Here is a 20,212-nt window from a genome sequence, read left to right on the forward strand (position 1 = left end):
TCATTAAACTGACAAATGCATTTGTACATTTGCGTTCATTTGTTTTACTTTTATTTTTCAATGGTGTAGGGCAGCACAATTGTGTCAGAGTTGGACATTTTGATTTCAAACTGGTAGGGGCTGGACAAGAAGTAATTAAACAGGCTCAAAATACTTACATGGGTTATGTTTTCAAACTTGTGCCAAACAATATTCCCTCAGGGCTAAACTTCTGCAATCATTATTCAGAGAAAATAATTAATTAAATTCTTCAGAAACAATTAAAAAGGAAAATATGTTCTAGATTGCATAAAGTTGTTTTGGGACAGTTATTCATCCTGATTTTAAAAATAAATGGCTAAAAAATAATAAAGTGTTTCTCTACCTGCCAAATCAGCCTAAATTTCTATTCATAGTAAAAGCATTAGTGTGATGTAAGATAGGTCATGTTGACTGAGTGATGGTATCATTCAATTTGTACTGAAGCTGAAGTTTGTAACTTTTTTCACACTCATAGACATATTAAATACAATTACAAACGTCTAATCCCTTTAAGTGAGACCCACAATGCCACTTACTCTTCCCTCCAGCACAATGAATTAGTTGGTCCAGCTTTAGAGCAAGGCTCCAAATGACAAAAAAGTTAAACTACTGTTATGAAAAACCACACTTATGGACAAATAATTGTCTTAAGTCTACTATTACTGTTATTAATTATTTTGTAAGTGGTGCAGAAGACAATGGGAAACTTACCACAAATCATTTATGCAGAATTCTTCTCAGTTTTTTTTTTTTTTTTTTTTTTTCTCTCTCCAACCTCTTACACTAGCTACTATTGATTAAATTTGCTATGGAATGTTATCATTCCTACAGAATAGCATTTCGAACTAATTCTGCACAGGAAAAAAAAAAAAAGTGAATGGTGAATGATATCCAAGGCATACCTGGTACCTTCTATTGATTTACTTTTTGTTTGAGAGTAATGCAAAGCTCAATTGGCATCTCCTGTAATAAGTTGCAAAGTTTACTCAATAGTGACAACAGGTAGAGAGCTGGAGTCTAAAACTAATGTATTTCAGAAAGCCAGCATCCTGTTCTTCAATAGAATTGCACTCACTCTGTTGATGTCTTCCAGATTTCACATCATAACTTTAAAATAAATATAGATGTCTTTCCAAGTACCTTCTTTCCAGAGGTCAAGCCTAATTGAAATACTTTTGCTCCCGGTCACCAAACTACCAAGCAAGAGCTGCTCTTTCTGTTTTGCTCAGTCTTCTGATGGCTGTTACTCCTTCATCATCACACAGATGGGAATGTATTGTCACACACTTTTCACAGCAGTCCACATCTCTTACCATGACAAAAGATGAGAAAAAATACTATGAATACAGCTTTCATCATGTAAATTGCTCTTGGCAACAAAATTAACTTTCACCAAGGAAACATCTGAAATAATCGACATTTTATAAAATCATAGAACAGTTTAAGTTGGAAAGGATCTTAAAGACCATCCAGTTCCACCCCCCCCACATCTTTCACCTGACCACGTTGCACAAAGCCCCATCCAATCTGGCCTTGGACACTTCCAGGGATGGGGCTTCCGCAGCTTCTCTTGGCAACCTGTTCCAGTGCCTCGCCACCCTTGTAGTAAAGAATTTATTGCTAATATATAATCTAAATCTACCCTCTTTTAGTCTAAATCCATTTCCCCTTGTCCTACCACTGTACTCCCTGGTAAAAATTCTCTCCCCATCTTTCCTGTAGACCTCCATTAAAAGACTTGCTAGAATTGTGTGTCTAACATTTAACTTATCGATGAACTAATAAAAGTCACAACAATTCAAAGAGAATGAAACATTATATGTCATCCAGATATGCTGCTATTTATTTAATTTTTTGTAATTACAAAACATAACTTAAACCCTATACATTTCATTCTATAGGTGACTTTCGCAAGAACTTGATGCTATTACCACACAAGCATGAAGCAAAAGAAGCCCAGTCCCACCGACTTTGAAGTTTTCCAGCCTTGACCTATTACTACCTGTACTCACAAATGTTCTGTATTTACCTCCTGCTTTATCAGAAGCCCTCTTATGATTCTCTTCATCCCTCCACTAGTGATCTCATTCCATTGGCAAGAGGCACCTCTAGGTGCCTCTCCCATTAAGACCTTTCCCATCACCTGAATTACACTTTGCTCCAGAATAGAAATGATGCAGAAACCTTATAAGTAAAAAAAAATGATATCAAGTGCTCTTCAGAACGTAGTAGTTTTGTTACCTTCAAGCTGCACAAACTCTTCAAAAATATCTGTTCACTTACGCATTTCTACTGAACAATATTATTTCAGTGTTTTATTTTGAGACACCTACAGGTGTTTAAAGAAAGATGATTTCAGTTTGTCAGCAACAGTTCATACACATTTCTTCTTAAACAAACACAAGATTGTAGTTTTTCTAAACCTGCGTAAGAGCAGCAACTTCAGTTGTTTGCAGGGCTCTAAATTAGAGGAATGGATTTGGGCCCCAAATATTTCAAATCTATAGCATAAAATATTTTACTCCGCACTCATTTCAGACTGCTAAATAATTATTTCAGGACATTCCTGCCATGGTAAACAACAAAGTCCTTCCACCTTGACAAGTCAACGTGGGATAACTTAAACCCCAGGAGGAAAACATTGCTTTTTTATGCCCCATGTTCCTTGATGCTTGCTTTCATTCTGCGAAAAATAAACATTTCAGGCACTCAGAAATGTTGGATTATCACTTCGGGGAGAAACAAAGAACATATTTCCTATCATTTTATCTATAAAGCATAGAACAAGCCCAGTCTTTTGGGAATGCATATCAGATTCTTGCTATGTTTTTTTTTTTTTTTTTTTTTTTTGTTTGTTTTTTTTTCCTGATGTAAAATGATGTTTTAATATATGCAGCAGCATTATGCCACTCAAGTGCAAAAAAGGAAAAAATATAACTTTGCTACATGAGGTCATTTGATCTAGGAAAAACATTTAGTGATGTTATAAAAAGTGATTTAGTGATGTTATAAAATTTTCTCTTGTGAGAATTAATGTTTTTTTTCCTCATTCTGCTGCAATCTCTTATTTTCCATGATAGATTTTAGAAGCCTATTTTATAAACTTTCGAAAATTGCATCAACCAGGTAAAACTACTTCTGAAAATTAATTAAGTTCTTCTTCCTATTTGACCGCTTTTCTAAAAATGTAGTGATAATTAACAGAAGACACTGTAATCTTCTCATTTAGATGAGGAAAAATACTTAAGATACATCAATCTTATGAGAAAGTCTTTCATCCATTTCAAAAACAGCATACTCACAATGAAAATTGTAATTTCAGACACAACAAATTAAACTACTTTCAAGAAAATAAATCAGAACAACGCTGGATTACATAAAATAAAAATAAACTGCCTGTAAACTGCCTTCAAACATCCAAAAGTTTGTCGATTTGTATAGCATTTTTAATTCTTCCTCGAAAAGACCCTTAGACCGCCTGTCACATCACCACTAAAAGTTTCTGCTCACCAGTCTTTACGGCACAAGTTTTCGGCTGCATCTTTTGTTTCACGGACTCGGTCTGTGCTTACCCCCACTGCGTGTTTCAGCAGTCCCCCGGGTTGAACCTAGCCATCAATGAAAGCCTTCTGAACGCAGCTCTCAATGAAAGCCCTGGCAGCAGCAGGACATTGACCGTGCTTGAGCAAAGTGATGTAGGTCAGCGAGGCAAACTACCATTAACTAGGAACCAAAGCCATGAACCGTGACAAATTCAATATAGCCCGCTTAGCTACAACTTAACACACACAACCCCTCTCCCTTCCTTTCCCTCCCTCCATCCCTCCCTCCCCAGTTCCGCGATTGCAACCAGTTCAGCCGCCCAGCGCCTGGCGAACTTACTGCAGTGCGATGCGGAAGGAGGGATGCGAAAGAGCCCGGGATGCGAAAGAGCCCGGCGCCTTGGGCAGCCGGCAGAACCGGCCATACAGCCGAGCGAGAGACCGCCCCCGCCGGCTGCCGCAGCCCAGCGCTGCCCGGCCCCGCGGGGCCGCCGCCACCGCCGCCGCCCTCCCCTCCGCCCACTCCCCGCGGCGCAGCGCGGATGCCGCCAGCCTCCCTCCGCCCGGGGCCACGAAGGCACCGCCGGGCAGCGCGGTTTTAAGCGGCCGGGAGGCAGGGAAATCTCCCACCCCTTTCTGGCAGGGCGGGCGGGGGAGGGGACAGGCGACACGCACACAACACACACACACAAAAACACACGCACATACATACACACACACACACACGCAGCCCCTCCCGCACCCGCGCAGCTGCGGTACCTGTTGGCCGGCGCACCCGCATCCTCCGGTGACCCCCCGCATTATCCTGGTGATGCTTCCCTGCATTCCCCAGTGACCCTCCGCACCCCCCGGTGATGCTTCTCCGCACCCCCCGGTGATGCTCCCCCACATCCCCACACCTCCCTCCCAGCACTTACCCAAAGTTTCCCCGCTCCCCCCGCCAGCGGCCCTCCGCGCTCGCTCCGCGGCAGCGGGGCTGGCAGAGCAGCCGCGCAGCCGCGGGGACGCCGAGGGCTGGTGCGCGGCTCTCCCCGCTGCGCACCTGCGCGCCGCCCGCCCTCGCCTACCTGAGGCCCGGGGGCGATCTCCCGCAGGTGCGCGGTACTGAGCTGCCCGGGGCTGGAGGGGCGCAGGAGAGCCGGGGGAGGATGCTCCCCACCCCGCTGCAGACACTGTCCCCCCAGTAAGGCCGGCCCGGTGCCCAGCTCCTCGTCCCGGAGCCTCCAGAGCCACCGTTTGGCCGTCCCCGATGAGGGACCTGCAAGAATGTCACGGCACTGAAATGCAGCCCCGTTCTCCCCCGCCGCGCTGTCCTCCCGAGGGGTGGGTCTCCAGCACGTGTTTGGGAATCCCCCCCTCTAGGTAGCAACACCAGAGCTAGGGCTCGTAGGAATTTGCAGATTTGCTTGGAGAAGAAAAAAGAGGAAGCAGCATAGCGATGGCATAAAAATTCATGCCTTTCTGCTGCTGCCTCCCACTTAGCAGGACACAAAATAAGGGATCAGATGAAACTTTCACTGACAGCCTCCCAGCGTGTTCAATGGCAACTTGTCTTGACTAAAATAAATCCCTCTGAAACACAGGTGAATTTCTAAGCAGAGCAAACGGTGCCAAACTTCCATCTTCACCAAGTCCTGGGTTCTGCTCTTAGATTAGCCTCAGGACATCAGCTGGGATCCTGATGATTTGGTTAATTATAATGACAATGAATTCCTATCTAAATTCACTTTGTTGCTATATAATACTATAAATACTTTAGCCTTTCAGCCTTGATGAGTGTTTCAGACAATTTAGATGCAATATAGCATACTGCTAATAGTTGTGTATAATAAGAAGACCATAAAAGTATAAAAATGTGTTTTTGTTTGTTTGTTTTGGTCAGGAATTTTTGTTTATTTTCTAAATGCATCCATTCTTCCTTTCTGAAATCTGTACATAAATGGTTTAATTTTTACATAACAAGCAAGTGCTAGAAATTTTTGGAATCTCCTTTATTTTAATAACCATGTAAAACATAACGAGCTCAATTTGACTTATAAAGAGTTTTGTTTCCTTAAAGGATTCCTCACTTCACCTAGCTTGATGTAAGTGGCTTCCTCAGACTACATGGTACTTATTTTTGTAATTCCACTTCTACACAGCACAGCAAAAGGCATTTAACTGTTTTGAAATAGCAGGTTTCTAAAACTCATTAGCACTCCAGCTTTGTGTTTAACAAAAGAGTTTGAAAATTCAGATAAGCTTCAGGTGTGCAAGCGAAATTTACAGTTACTTTGTATAGTACAAGATACATATGCTATACCATATACTAAGTGGTATAAATGCATTCACAACTAAAATTATGATGTGATATAATTTTGATTAACCTTTATATGCCCATAATCTAAATATTAAAATATTTATTTACCTCTCCTCATATGCACACAAAAGCAGAATAAAAATTTATCTGTAACTTTGGTGAAACGTATTCTAGGAAGGGTATTATTACACACATTAGCCTTTATATCTCAGATCCAGTAGTTAACCTTACAAATATCTTTCCAAACAGCAGTTTATCAAATGACAAATGACAAATGCTTGACTCTAGTCTCCAACATTTAATATATTGCTATCCATTTAAACAACAGAGTTCAGAAAATTCTTTTTCTCCCAGGGAAGGAATTCAGTCCCAGTATATTTAAGCCTTGGGTTACTAAATATAGATCAAAACACTGAAGCGCAGTGACTAGTTACTTAATTGTGATAAATCATTTCAGTACTACACAAAAATTTTATAGGCCCTACAATAAATTGATTGATGTAGTGGTTCAGGGAAGGGAGCCTGGTTTTGAAAGATGATACCGACTTAAAAATTGGTTTCAAGCACTCTCCATAACATAAGGTCATATTAGAAGCAAAATTAGTAGATAAATTACATTTCACAATTATTACAATTGTATTGTTGTTATTCTTATTGTTTTAATATTGAGCATAGCTTTTGTATACTCACTTAACCTGGAGCTTTACTGTTATCTTTGGCCATGTGTTGGGGCAGTGTACAACTCCAGTTCTTATTGAAATAGAAAATGTCCACCAAGTTTACATGTAAAATGGAATGTTAATTCCATTGATACTTGTAGCTTTAAAACACTGAAGTTAAATTTGAGGTCTTCTGTTGAAATGGGAAAAATAACCACTTTTTAAAATATTTAATCTGTATTTTAAAAGCAGTAATACCCATACAGGCCAAAGCCAACTCGGAACAACAGAGCTGTGAAAGAGCAACATGAAAGATGTCACACCAAAGGCATACTAACATTTGGCTTTTTTGCTTGCATTGAAAAATACTTGGAAGTTTGGTTTCAATGTGGCTAGCCTTAGAAACAGGATTGTATTATTTTCAGTTCAGAGTATATGTCAAAGATGGGGGATAAATGGAATACATCTGATGGCTAAGAGTGTCCTCAGCCTAGACCTTAATGACAGTGTTTGGGAGTAGCACATTCAGGTCAGCAGCTTTGTTCTGGTTTCTGTGCAAAGATGTGTCCTGCTCTAGAAGCAGTGTATCACACAAACTGTGTATACCCCTGTCCTCTCACAGAATGGCTGGGGTTGGAAAGAGCCTCTGGAGACCATCTAGTCCAACCTCCATGCACAGCCAGGATCACCTAGAGCACATTGCACAAGATCTCATCCAGGTGGGTTTTGAATATCTCCAGAGAAGGAGACTCTACAGCCTCTCTGGGCAACCTGTGCCACTGCTCTGTCACCCTCACAGTGAAGAAGTGTTTTCTCATATCCAGTTGGAACTTTATGTGTTTCAGTTTGTGCTTGTTGCCTCTCTCTCCTTCTTTATTCAAGCACCTACCATAAACAGATTAAAATATACAGAAAGTTTGTTGCTTAACAGCTCATTCCCTTACAGCAGAGCAAATAACAGATGTATAGAATCCACAGCCAGAATTAAAAAATAAAAAAATAAAAAAATATGGTCTATCCTTAGACCTGTGTTTGGATATTTAAATAAATGATTTTTGTTGCTAAGCATGACTTTAGATTGCTCATTTAATATACCTTTATTATGAACTGTGACCCCTAAGCTTTTTACCATTTTTGAAACAATAAAAAGGACCAAGCCCAAATCTTAACAGCAAAAACAGTTCTCAGTCTCCAATATTTGTTACTTGCTATTGAGAAGTTGCAACAATATCAATCATCTGCAGTTTTTGGTACTTTTAGAAAAAACAGAATTCAGTCTTCCAAATCTGACTTCAGTGGGCAACCTGATCTAGTGGGTGTCATCCCTGCCCATGGCAGAGGGGTTGGAACTAGATCCTTAAGGTCCCTTCCAACTCAAGCCATTCTATGATTCTATGACTCTAAAAAGTCACAGGTGTAAACTATCAAAAACTAATCTATGTGAATTCAGCTAACTTATATTCAGATATAAGTTAGAAAATCTGCTTTAGAATATACAGTTATCAGAAGCAGGTATATTCCCCCCCCCCCCAAAAAAAAAAAAAAAAAAAAAAATTAAAAAAATTAATCTTACACAATTCTTACAACATGAAGGTTTTTGTGAAGGAAATATAAAATAATGATTAAGCATCTTTCACCCAGTAAATTCTGTACTTTTTCCATTTTCATCAGGAAATGTAAGTGCAGTATATTGCTCCCTCCCAGAAATACCAAATTCACAGGTAATTTAGTCATACAGATTCAAAGAAGAATTCATCATTTTTGTCAGAATAAGTTCTTGCACACACCATGCTTACATCATGTAACGTTAATTGTTGTGGTGATAAGGATAAAACATAGAATAGTATGTACAATATCCTTGATACATTTATGCTGAGTGGCATAGCTATTTGCACGGCTCAAATGGGGAAAAAAAATATCTTGTGAAATACCCAGAGGCATTTACATGTCTGCTACCACTTACATTACTGATATTCAAAATGTATGTATATAAATCTATGGTAGCTAATAAAATATGCAACAGAGAAAATATCTGAATTTGAGATAATCAAGGACTGTTGGCAAACCACAGGAAATTACATCAATCAGCTGAACTATTGTTCATGGCTTATTATCCAGTATACCACATATTCCAGCCAAATCTTTAGCTATTTGTTCATTTATGCAAGTAAGATATAATACTGAAAGTATTTAAATTTGCCTCTGTTGGCTTGTCACTGATATACAGGTACATTTGCTTGATTCCCTAATTGTTACACATCACTCAGTCTCGTTTATGCCTCTGGGAGAATGTTGGGATGAGTCCTCTTGGAACACATTTTGAGACACATGAAGGAAGATATGCTGAGTGGGAGTTTACCAAGGGTAAATGTAGCCTTATCAATCTGACTGTCCTTTACAATAAACTGATGGAATATATGGACAAGAGCAGAACAGTGAACTTGACCATATTAAATATATCTTGACTTTTGCACATTGTGAAATTACAGACTGTGTAGGTGGAAACTAGAGGGGTGAATAACTTGCTAGATGGTCAAGCTCAGAGAGTACTGTTTAATTGATTGTACTCTATCTGGATGCTGGTAGCAACTAGAATTGGCCAGGGATCTATCCTGACACCTGTCCTTGCACATTTATCAGTAACCAGGAGGACACAAAGAAGTGTACATTCCTTAGGTCTGCGAGACCCACAAACCAGGAGGACTAATTGACATGCTCAAGGGCAGGACTGTCATCCAGAGGGACCTACACATGCTGGATGAATGGGCTGACAGGAACCTTATGAAATTTGAGAAGAACAAATGCAAAGTCCTGCACAAGGGAAGAAAAAACTCTGCAGTGATGGGGTCATGATGGGCACTCCTAGGGCAACTCCTCCAGGCAATTCCTGGGGAGCTGCTCTGTTGAAAAAGCCCTGGGGGTTTTAGCAGACAGCAATCTAAATATCAGTCTGCAGTGAGCCCTAGCAGCAAAGCTGACCAACTCATTCCTGGTCTGTATGGAAATGATTATCCCCCTCTACATTTGATAGGTCACACTTTCAATACTGTATCCTTGGATAATTCTGTCTGAAAATACCCTGAAGAGGTCTAGTCTGGGAGCAGTACAAGGAGATCTAGTAAGTATCAGATACGAGGTTAGATCAAATTGGCTTTGTTCAGTCATCTTTTGAAAGACTCCAAAGACAACACAACTTCTGTGGGCTGCCAGTGCTGGACAGTCCTTGTGTTGAAGAAATTTCTTCTTACATCCAGTCTGAACATCTCATTTCAATTTAGGCCCATTGCCTCTTGCCTTCCCACCATACATAACTATGAAGAGCCTGTCTTTGCCTTCTTGACGGCCTCCTTGCAGCTACTGTTAGGTCTCTCCAAAGCTTTCATTTTCCACGCTGGACAATGGGTTATAGTACTTTTCAGTGAATTTAAATATTTATTTTTTTCTTTTCATCTTACTGATCTTTACCTTCAATCTACATAACCAGTTTTCTCATCTGTTGCCCCTATTAACGGTTGGACCAGATGATCTTAGAAATCTTTTCTAACCTTTATGATTCTCTGATTCTATTCCAAAGGTGGATCCTCAGTCTAGAGCCATCATATCTCAATGGCAAGAGTTTCAGAGAGATCAGCAGGCAATGGGCTTACAAGCTCATAAATCTACATGAAAGGTCCCATTCATCTCAAGTGGATGCAGAAATGAGCCCTTAGTCATAGTAAATGAGAAATGTTTGCTCAGTCTGAGAAGAGGCCACATGGTTACAGATTATCTAAGAAGCAGATGTCTGATAACTCATTCATTCTTAAACACTGTAATAAAAAAGACTATTAAGCTCTATACAAATTCTTAAATATTTAGCTAGGCAGGAGGTAAGGGGCAAAGTGTATTTACTGTATGCTTCTTGAAGTAGCATTAAAGCAGTGACATGCATGTTTTTTTCACTACACTTCATTATATATATACATGTATGCAGGATATCAAAAAGAAGCATAAGACTTCTTTTTGTCATTAGTAAGTCATTAAAAATAATATCTCATAGGCGGCTTTATATATTAAAAGATGGTTTTGATACATTAATTACCATCTGTATGTTTTCTGAACTGTCTCAACCGTGGGAAAAGATATTACATGTCCTTAAACATTTGTTGAATCTGAATACATATTTAGGAATTACTATTTAACATTCAGCAACCAATATAATTTGTTTTAGAAAGAACTTTTTTTAAAATTTTACTCAAAGCAATCCAAGTGTAATATATTTTCTAGTAGATGGTAATCATTCCAAAATCCCGATGGCCTAAACTATTAAATTTATATGCTATTCGTTCACTGTATGCACCTTGCACAAAGATCATTCCTATTAGTAAAATACAAAATGAAAGACGTGTTGATGGGTTCTTTGTTTTGTTTTCTTTCTTCCTCTGTTTTCCAAATTTTCTATAATTTTTGATTTCCTTAGTTTATTTATGTTTAACATCATACCGGCATATTTACTTCTCACAGGTAGATCAAAGAAAGGCAGCAGTATGTTACCGTGTCTCAAAATATAAATACACAGCAGATATTTGAAAGAATCACCTCCCTTTTCTATTTATGGTGAGTTCTCATAAGAGAACTGAGAACATCTGCTTTTTTCTTGATTTGTGACTTGACAGAGGTAGTATAATATAGAATATATACTATAAAAAGTTAGTGTAGAACTTTTACAGATTATTATTAAACATGTAATAGTACAAAGTTTTATGACTGAGAGCAAAGGTGCAGGACTTACAAAGATGAGGGAGAAGGACAATAGTTGACTAAAGAGCTAAGGCATCAAAAATGGAGAGAGCAACAAAGGAAGAATTCATAGGGTGAATTTAATTCACAGATTTCAGTGCAAATAGAAATATTTTATGTAAATGATAACATCTTCCAGGTTCTTGGAGCACAAGGTAAAGAACAGAGAGAAAAATAAATGTATAGAGAACTAACGGTATTGCAAATGTCCTTAGCTTCAAAAAACACCCTATAAGAAGCAAGCATTGGAAAGAGAACAAAAATAGTAAGAAATTATTTAAAAGTATAGCTAAAATTTAAAACCATACACACTTTAGTTCCTTGTATTTGGGTACAATTTATCATAAAACATAATCAAAGTAACTGTAAGAATTCAAAAACTGAATTTCCTAACTAATTAGACCTATTTTACTTGCATTTTCATTAATGTGATCAGGAGACAAAATTTTTGGAGAAAGAATACAGAGGAGGTGATATACCATGTCGGTATATCATGTATTACATTATAAGCAACAAAACCAGCACCAAGACTGCAGAGTTTGGGTACTACTACACTGCATATTCAAAAGATATGTATATTTTTACATCAGAAGGTAAAGGCAAGATGGAGTGTTGAGATTTGTGAAAGGAAATTGAAAGTAAGTAGTAGAAAAGAAGAAAAAAATAGTTACATTTAATTACTTTAGATAAAAGTAATAAAAAAAAAAGTAATAAAAAGTAAGGGGGACAGATGGAATGAATACCAGAAACATGTTTCCAATGTCAACAACAATTATATATGAAATCAATATCTGTTGGTGTAACCGGACAAATATATATATTTGTTGGTGTTTGAGACATTGTGTCACCCACATTTTCACTAGCTGGTCTGCAGTTCTTGGACAAACTTTTTGGCAACTCTATTCCCATGTTCTTTCCCCCTGGTTTTAGGTATCTATGGACCCATATAGAAACATTAGAGCACAGAAATTATTAAAAACTATTAAAAACTAATAATTAACTCTCTCTCACACACACAGATAGTGTGTTTTATTCCCATTCTGTAAAGTAAATCCTTGAAGTAAACTCCCAAAGTGATTTTATACTTTTTTCTCTGGTACACCTGTTATTCATTTCTTGGAACAGAAAGTCAAAGAAGTTTACAAGAGAAAGCTTACAGAAAAGGTGACATCAACAATTTTAATTCTCAAGAAAAAAAAAAGTAAAGAGGAGATTTTTTTTCCCTTATGTTATTATTAATGAGGAGGTCACCAGTAGCCTTCAAAAAGAAACTTTCAGTGGTTTTAAGGCAATTAGAGAAAGAAAATAAGTCAGTAGTGGTAAATAGTGGCTTGGTAGCACCTGCTCTATTTTGTAGTCCTTAAATCTCAAATTCTTCCACAGTTACTGGTCAAATTTATGAAAATATATATTTTTTCTCCTTCTGAAGTTATGTTTTACTGATAGATCAGGGATGTATCTATTTAAATCACTTGAAAAACATTTTATAATAATGTAAAAAAAAATATTTTATTATAAATAAATTAGATCCGTAAAGAAGCACTATTTTCTTTGATTCATATTGTAATGCCTTCTGGGCCTACCGTTACCTTTTTTAGAAATATTTATATGTAATAAACACGTCAGTGTTATATTGCAGATATTTTAAATAACTCCTGTTTTACATATGTTGTTTATTTTTTAAGTTAACAAGTTTTTTTTTTTTCTTTATCATTTCCTACCTCATATCATTAAAATGCTCACATTTGTTATGTTTTTATGTGATGTTCTACATGCAGTTGAAAGTATGTAATAAAAAACATTTTCCACTGACTTATCTGGAAATAGATTCACATACAGATTCCAGAAGTAAATTTAGCATTTTATCATCCAGTATTTCATTTTACAAAACATGCTATTTAATAACTAGGTTCTGTTCTATTTGTACTGTCACAGCTACCAAGATGGTTTATTCTAGATCTACACAATGAGGGGAATAAAGTTTTTCATTTCTGAGAGCAGCAGGGTCCTGTAAGTAAAGCGTTCAGTGGCATGCTTAGATTCTTGTATATTCCAGTTTTGCTGGCGGCCCATTACTTGACTTGACATCTAGAATCTATGCACATAAAACTAGCACTGTGATTTAAGACTGCAATTTTTACAGCCTCTTACCATCATTTAGTCAGATTTTTCCCTCAGTTAATTAAAATTCTACTTTTAAAGATGCACAAAAATTCCCCTTTTTAAAATGTGTGTGTGTATATATATATATATACACATATATATATATATATATATATAATTTATTATTATTTAACAGATCAATGTTGCACTCATACCTAGGCCTCCAGTGGGACATTTTCTTTCATTTCCCCTTTGGGGCACTCTAAATATAGTAACCATGTTTCACTCATTCCCAGTATAAACATAGAATCAAGGTCTATAAAAACCACAGGGGAATTGATTATATTTACTTAGAAGTATAGGCAGAGGGTAAGCAGGTCATGTTTCAAAAACTTTGCAGAGTCTCAGAATAGTTGAAGTTGGAAAGGACCACAGAAGGTCATCTGGTCCAACCCTCCTGGCTCAAGCAGGTTCAGCTAGAACAGCTTGCCCAGCATTGCTCAGCAGTTAACGTATGATATGGGTGACCCAGTTCAGACCTCTTGTTCTTCAGGAATACAAACCTGTAACTCTTACCTGACAGGAAGATAATTAAACATCCTCACTAACTGTATGGAGACTGACAGAAAAAAAATAATTGGACTAAAATCAGAAGAACAGTACTGTAGTTGTATTCCTTCAGAAGGGCCAAGAACTTGTTTATATTTTTTGTTTCTCCTATGATCCAGAATGCTTTTCTATCTAGAAGGTCTATAAAGCGATACTTTGAATTGTCATTTTGATACAATCAAATTTCTGTTCTTTAAACTCAAATGAAAAGTCACAGAGACAAATCCCATCAAGACCAGACTCAGCATTAAAATTCTGGCGTAGGGGGAGGTGGAGGTTTGAACCTCTTCAGAAAAGCATTGAAACAAGTTCTAATTTTTATATTGTCACTTTCTCATTCCCTTGACAAGTATTAAAAAGAAATGGTGATGCTTTTGCAAATGATGTGAATACTTGTTGGATGTGCTCTGAAAAATCTATTAGAGAAAGCTGTTGAAAGCAGTACAATATGAATCTGCTTTTGGATCTAGTTCAACTTTTGCCTGAACTACCATAGTGACACAAATATGAAGACTAATGAAATTTTAGATATGTGGATATGTGCAATTCTAGGTTTCTAAGCAGCTTTGAATAACAAGAGACACTGAATTTATCATTAGGCAGCAGGAAACACTTGATTGCCTACACTGTCAAATCTATCTTTTGTACTATTTTTCAGAGCATGCCCTCTGAAAAAACATATTTTATATTCAACATATCCTAATATATGTTTCACTTATCTAGAGTGAAATTACCTGGACCCAGGAAAACCTCTGCTGCCAGTTCTCACACAGTACTTAGCACAGTGGAATTTCAATCTGTGTTTGTTCTCTAATATAAATGGATTCCATGGGACTGTGTGCATCCATACAATCCCCCTCCTTAGAGCTGTGTGGCAAAGGAAATGCTTGCTTCTAAAATCAGGTAACCAAACAGTAAATACAATACTTAAATTTGCTGCTTCCTGAATGCAAATCTTAATTACACTTTTTAGTCTAATTGTTGTAAACTTGATTTTAAGCATGTATGTTGCCAACTGACGTAATATTTCTTCTGTTTCCTGTAATTACTTTAGCATTTTTATTATATTTTAGCTTTAATATCTCTGCAATGTTGACAATTATCTTCTTCACTATATAACAAGCATTTCAACTTTTGGTAATTTCGGTGATTCCTTATTTTCATGACTAGCTTCTCTGTCTTGAATGGAATCAATGCTGTCTGTCTGCTAATATGAATAAACATGCACAGCCCATCTCAGAACACAAAACACTTCTGATGCTGGAATTTTTTCTCATTTCTGCCAGAGATATATATTCAGGCTTATTATGTGGAACCTAACTCCATGATATTAAAAATTTGCATATGTATGAACAGTCATCCATCTGCATTCAGTTATTCTTGGTGCAGTGTTTTAAAAGTTGTGAGTAGAAATTTCAGACCTTAACTAGCATTTTTACGCTTTATTGATCGGTTCTTGATACTTCCGTAAGAGGCTTTGCCTGACACAAATACTGATGAAAATAGGCTTGATACAGGAAAAAGGGAGATACGGCTTACATCCTAATTGACAATTCCAAATAGTACTGCAGCCAGCAGAGCTCCTATGATGTAAGTAAAGTAGCTCTGAAGGTCTTTTCCGAATCCTCACCTGAATCACCTTCAGAAAATGTATGATCAGTTTGAAATTGCCAAAGTCTAACTTCCTTGCTTCTGTTTGTTGTTTTTTTTTTTTGTTGTTGTTCGTTTGTTTGTTTGTTTTGTTTGTTTTGGTTGTTGTTTGTTGTTGTTTTTTCCTGTTCTGTGGTCTTAAAGGTAGAATACAATTTGTTCTTAAAGCCAAGCATAAACTCAGATCTTATTAAAATAGTACTGTATTTTCAAAAGTGTTTTCAGTTTGCTTTTATCAGCATTTTATCAGAATTATTTTGCAGAATATTTCATGAAAAATTCATTAGTTGCACTAAGAGATATATACTAAGAGCATCTAAACAGCAACAACAAAACAGCAAACAACAACAACAAAGCAACAACAACTAGACAGCATCTTGATTAATTAATCCCCTTTTGATTTACTAGAAATACTGAACCTAAATAATTGAAGTATTGTTAGAAAAAAACATTCATGCTCCCTTTCACAATTTTCCCTGATGACACTGCAGTAGATGTTGGTTTTTATTTGTATATTCCTCTCTGTTAGTTTCCCTTTTCAGAATTCACGTATTTCAGACCTAATGTAATGAATTTTGTCTACAAAAAAAGGCTACATTGGGTGTAATACACTTGGACACTTTACACTGTCCTTCCTGTTCTACCTACTAGGAGTCAGTGGCAGAGACGGAAAGGATCAGCCAGGTTCCTCATCAAGGAAGAATAAATCCTATGAGGAGTGCATAATGCAGAGGAAAAAAAAAGGGGGGGGGGGGGGGGGGAGGGGCAGGAAGGAAAATAAGAGGAAGAACAAGTGCAAAAAGAACATTTGTGGATGTGCAATAATGGTTTACTGGTTGTACCTTGTTACATTGGTATGTTATGCAAGGTGAGCACAGAAAGGGTGATCTGGAGTCTAAGGAATTTAAATGCTGTATGTTATGGTCAGGAAATGGTCAGTTATCAGGAAATTGTTTCATACTGTTTTGTAGTCTTAACATTCAAATACAATGTAGAATGCAGCAGTGACACAAGTAGCAACTATAGAAAGAACTGTACGCAGGTACAGAGAAATAAATGAAGTAGGACATTTGGGAAGACCAAGAAATGAGCTCTGATTGTCTTGAAATATTATCATTAAATATATATGCATGTGAATATTTAACAGCCATTTTTTTCTCTGACACTTCTGGAAGAACACTACTTTTGTATAGCAGAAAGTAGTTCAGTGTTGTAGTAATTGCCAAGAAGAATTAATGAACTAACTGTAGCTGGAAGTCTTCAATAAAATAAATAACAAGCTGAGAAATGTGTATAAAGCTCTTCAAAAGTCAACATATGATCTAATAACATTTATGACTGAGGAGGGGTTTGATTTAGCTTGTCTTTACCCAGGTTTAGGTTTTCTTTAATAAAAATGAGGTTTGTGTGTTCCTACTCCCTATCTTTCAATAATGTTTGAACACAGTGGTCAATTTTAACTAAATTTGACATACGGCTAAAAGTCACAGAAGTGATATGGTTAACCATATGGTTTAACCATAAACGTATGGTTTAACCATATCACAAAAGTGATATGGTTAAAAGTCTCTCAGCTGACCTACATCATCACTGTGGGAGGCAGGGCAAATTTGGGTAATTTCCATACAAAAATGACGACTAAGATTCACTGAAAAGTCTATTTGAGACTAGAAGTACTACTGCATGAAGCAGTTGGAAAATAGAAGGCAGAGGATAAAAGCATTTGTAAAGCTGATGCTGCATAAACCTTACATCCTTATAAGCACTCAGTAAGGTGTTGAAGAGTTGCAGTGCTGCCCTTCCATACACTCAGAGATCTCCACAGGTTTTTCAAAATGCTGTTAAGAAGTGTGGCACAGCTGGCCATGGAAGGACATATTTCCATTTTAAATAGAAATGTTGTAGCAAAACAATTTTAATATGCAAAGACAACCATTAATTGCTCAAAGCTACTTCTTAAATAACAGAGCTACTTTGTCAGCCTGAGGGACCAATCTATTCCTACAATAGTCAAATTAGCAAATTTATCAAAGGAGGAAGTATGCAAGTGCAACGTCTCCCCTTCTTAAAGAAAAAGTGGTTCAAAATAAACAGTGCTGAGAAGCTATGAACTATAAAATGACTCAAAATCACTTTCCACCCAGAAAAGAGACAAATATTGAATCTGTATCCTAATTAAGCATATGAATAAGAAATGACTGATATTAAATTCTAAGAAGAACAACTTTGAAAAATACTTTCTTACCAAAAAGCATTAAGAATTAAGAATTAAAGCTATGGAAGTAGTAGTAGTAAATGATGATGCAGTTAGAAGCATTCAATTTTTTTCCCCAGGTGAACTGACATAATAGATTAAACATTCAAAAAAAGTTTCATGATTCACAAAAGAACTACATCATTAGTACCGAATGTAAAATCACTTGCTAGGAAGCATCATTTTGTTTTGCTGATGCCATCATCCTATATTACTTTTTAATGGCACAATGAACTGTCAATTGAGATTAAGTTCTTTGAAAGGGTCTTTTCATTGAATTAAGCTTCTTAATAAAAGTAATCACTTTTCTAATTTCCCACTGGGCTATTACAATATAATCTTGTATCAACTGGAAAAAACTAGAAAGTCGATCACCTCAATTGTTATTTGGAATGGGCCTATAACATCAGAACCAAAGCTATTGCCTTGGCAAAGTAATATGTTAGCTGAATATGTTGTAGGGAGGAAAAAAAAAAAAAAAGAGTAGAACCAAATACTTATTAATTATAATGTGGAAAGAAAATAATTTCATTGTTTAATTATAATTAGGTTCTCCTTAAATTGATATATTTTTCAAAACAAATACAAAGAAGGAAAGGGAAGACCAGCAGCATTTCCTCACAATAGTTTGATAGCTGAAGGCAAGCATACGTGTATTTTAGTAACCCAGCTAAGAGAAAAACAGATGAAAGCAAATTTAATGTTCTTACTGAAATGTTGAGATTTTAATTCACATGAGAAAAACAAACAACAAAAAAAAAAAAAACAAAAAAACAAAAAAACAAAAAAAAAAAAAGAAAAAAAAAAAAGAAAAAAGAAATTTGGAGTTTCCGAAAGAGATAATGACTGGACATAGAGTTCCTTTAATTTATAGCAGATGCTCTAGTTTCAATGTGCAAATCTGATGCCGTGTATTGATAACTGAAAGATCAGTTTTTATGTGGAACTAGCAAAGGCAGGCAGCACAGCAAACCAAGTTGGGCATAGATGTTCAGTTCCTGTTGACCACATGCTGCATGAAAAATGAAATGTAGGTGCATTGCAAAAGAAATGAAAGCACTCAGGTGAACATACTTCTATCTGTATGGTGCCTGGCTCACATACAGTACAAGTCACTATAGGTTTATGAAATTCTGGTGAGACTACTAAGAGACATCTGGGAAACAGTACTCAGATAACTAAAACTTGATCTTCTGAAAGTGTACATCTCCATATAAAACTGAGGAGGTGGTCTCTAAGTTCTTCCTCTCTTTCTCTTTGCAAAAGCAGAAACACTAAAAATGACAAGATACCACACACTTAATTAACTTTCCACCTAGACGCATTGACTATCTTTCCATCGGATTATAGGAAAATTTCTTTCCAGAGAATCATTACAGCCAGCTGAACAAACTACTCAAAAATACAGTTAGAAGGTTTTTGTGCATGTACTTTTCTTTTTCCGTTTTGTTTTATAAGAGGCTGCCATTAATGATTATATTTTGACCTAATCCTTTTCTTATAATTAGAAACTGTATTTATTTCAGTATAACTTACAAGCAATCAGTAGATTTTTTTACATTAAACCAATCTTCACATAGAATTGAGGACAGAGAAAAAATGAGGTGCAGTTACATAAAGTAAGAGCCCCCACCTTCCCTGGATGGTGTAGCTCAAAATTATATAAAATGCTTTCTTTAGTTGCTCTGGTTTTAATTAGGTTTTAGCTGTGCGCACCATGGAATACTAAGCATGGAATACTAAGCATAGTACATAGGTTTAACTGGAGACTTCTAATGCAAAATTGTGCAATGGACTGACTGCTAGGCTGCTCAGAATTCAAGCAATTCAATTGCTGTGGTGAAGTGAACATAAAATAACATGTATTTTATATTAGGTGATTACACCACAGGACGTTCCATAATCAGTTTCATTGCTGCCTCATTATCTTAATAGCTATACCGAAATAACTTGTGTCTTGCAAAATGAATCCTCAGTCTCAAATAAATAAATAAATAAATAAATAAATAGAAATCTAGCTTTATTACTCATGAAGTAACAATAAAAAAATGTGACTATGGAAAATAATATCAACCTTAATTAAAATGTAATTTCAAATATTGATTTTAAATGTGCATGTCTATAGCAAAATTGCCTGCTATGCCAAATGATTCATACCCCAGAAGTGTTCCACACAGTATGAACAGAATGTATCTGCAAGATACAGATATAAGGTTTCCTTACCTCAGTAACACTTAGTCTAGTCTTAAGACACACTCCTTCCATTACTAGTAGTTAACCTCCTGTTACCTGTCAA

At 36.6% G+C, this 20,212-nt stretch overlaps 1 protein-coding gene across 15 annotated transcripts in view; it reads right to left on the reverse strand.

Moving 5' to 3' along the window:
* The window catches only part of DGKB (diacylglycerol kinase beta), a 394,311-nt gene that overhangs the window by 371,964 nt on the left and 2,135 nt on the right, over positions 1 to 20,212 (reverse strand). For 8 of the 15 annotated variants that reach the window (XM_084510952.1, XM_084510950.1, XM_084510946.1 and 5 more), the window contains exon 1: positions 3,904 to 4,038. The exons of 1 other annotated variant lie outside the window; for it this stretch is intronic. The gene's annotated coding sequence lies outside the window, so the exon portion shown is untranslated. Of the gene's footprint in view, positions 1 to 1,161; positions 1,313 to 3,531; positions 3,703 to 3,903; positions 4,039 to 4,480; positions 4,567 to 4,630; positions 4,864 to 20,212 lie in introns of those variants that run through there. 6 more of the 15 variants (XM_084510947.1, XM_084510956.1, XM_084510954.1 and 3 more) reach the window with 5 other exon arrangements.

The sequence above is a fragment of the Aythya ferina genome (genome assembly GCF_964211825.1).
Source record: "Aythya ferina genome assembly, chromosome: 2".
Classification (NCBI taxonomy): Eukaryota; Metazoa; Chordata; class Aves; order Anseriformes; family Anatidae; genus Aythya; species Aythya ferina.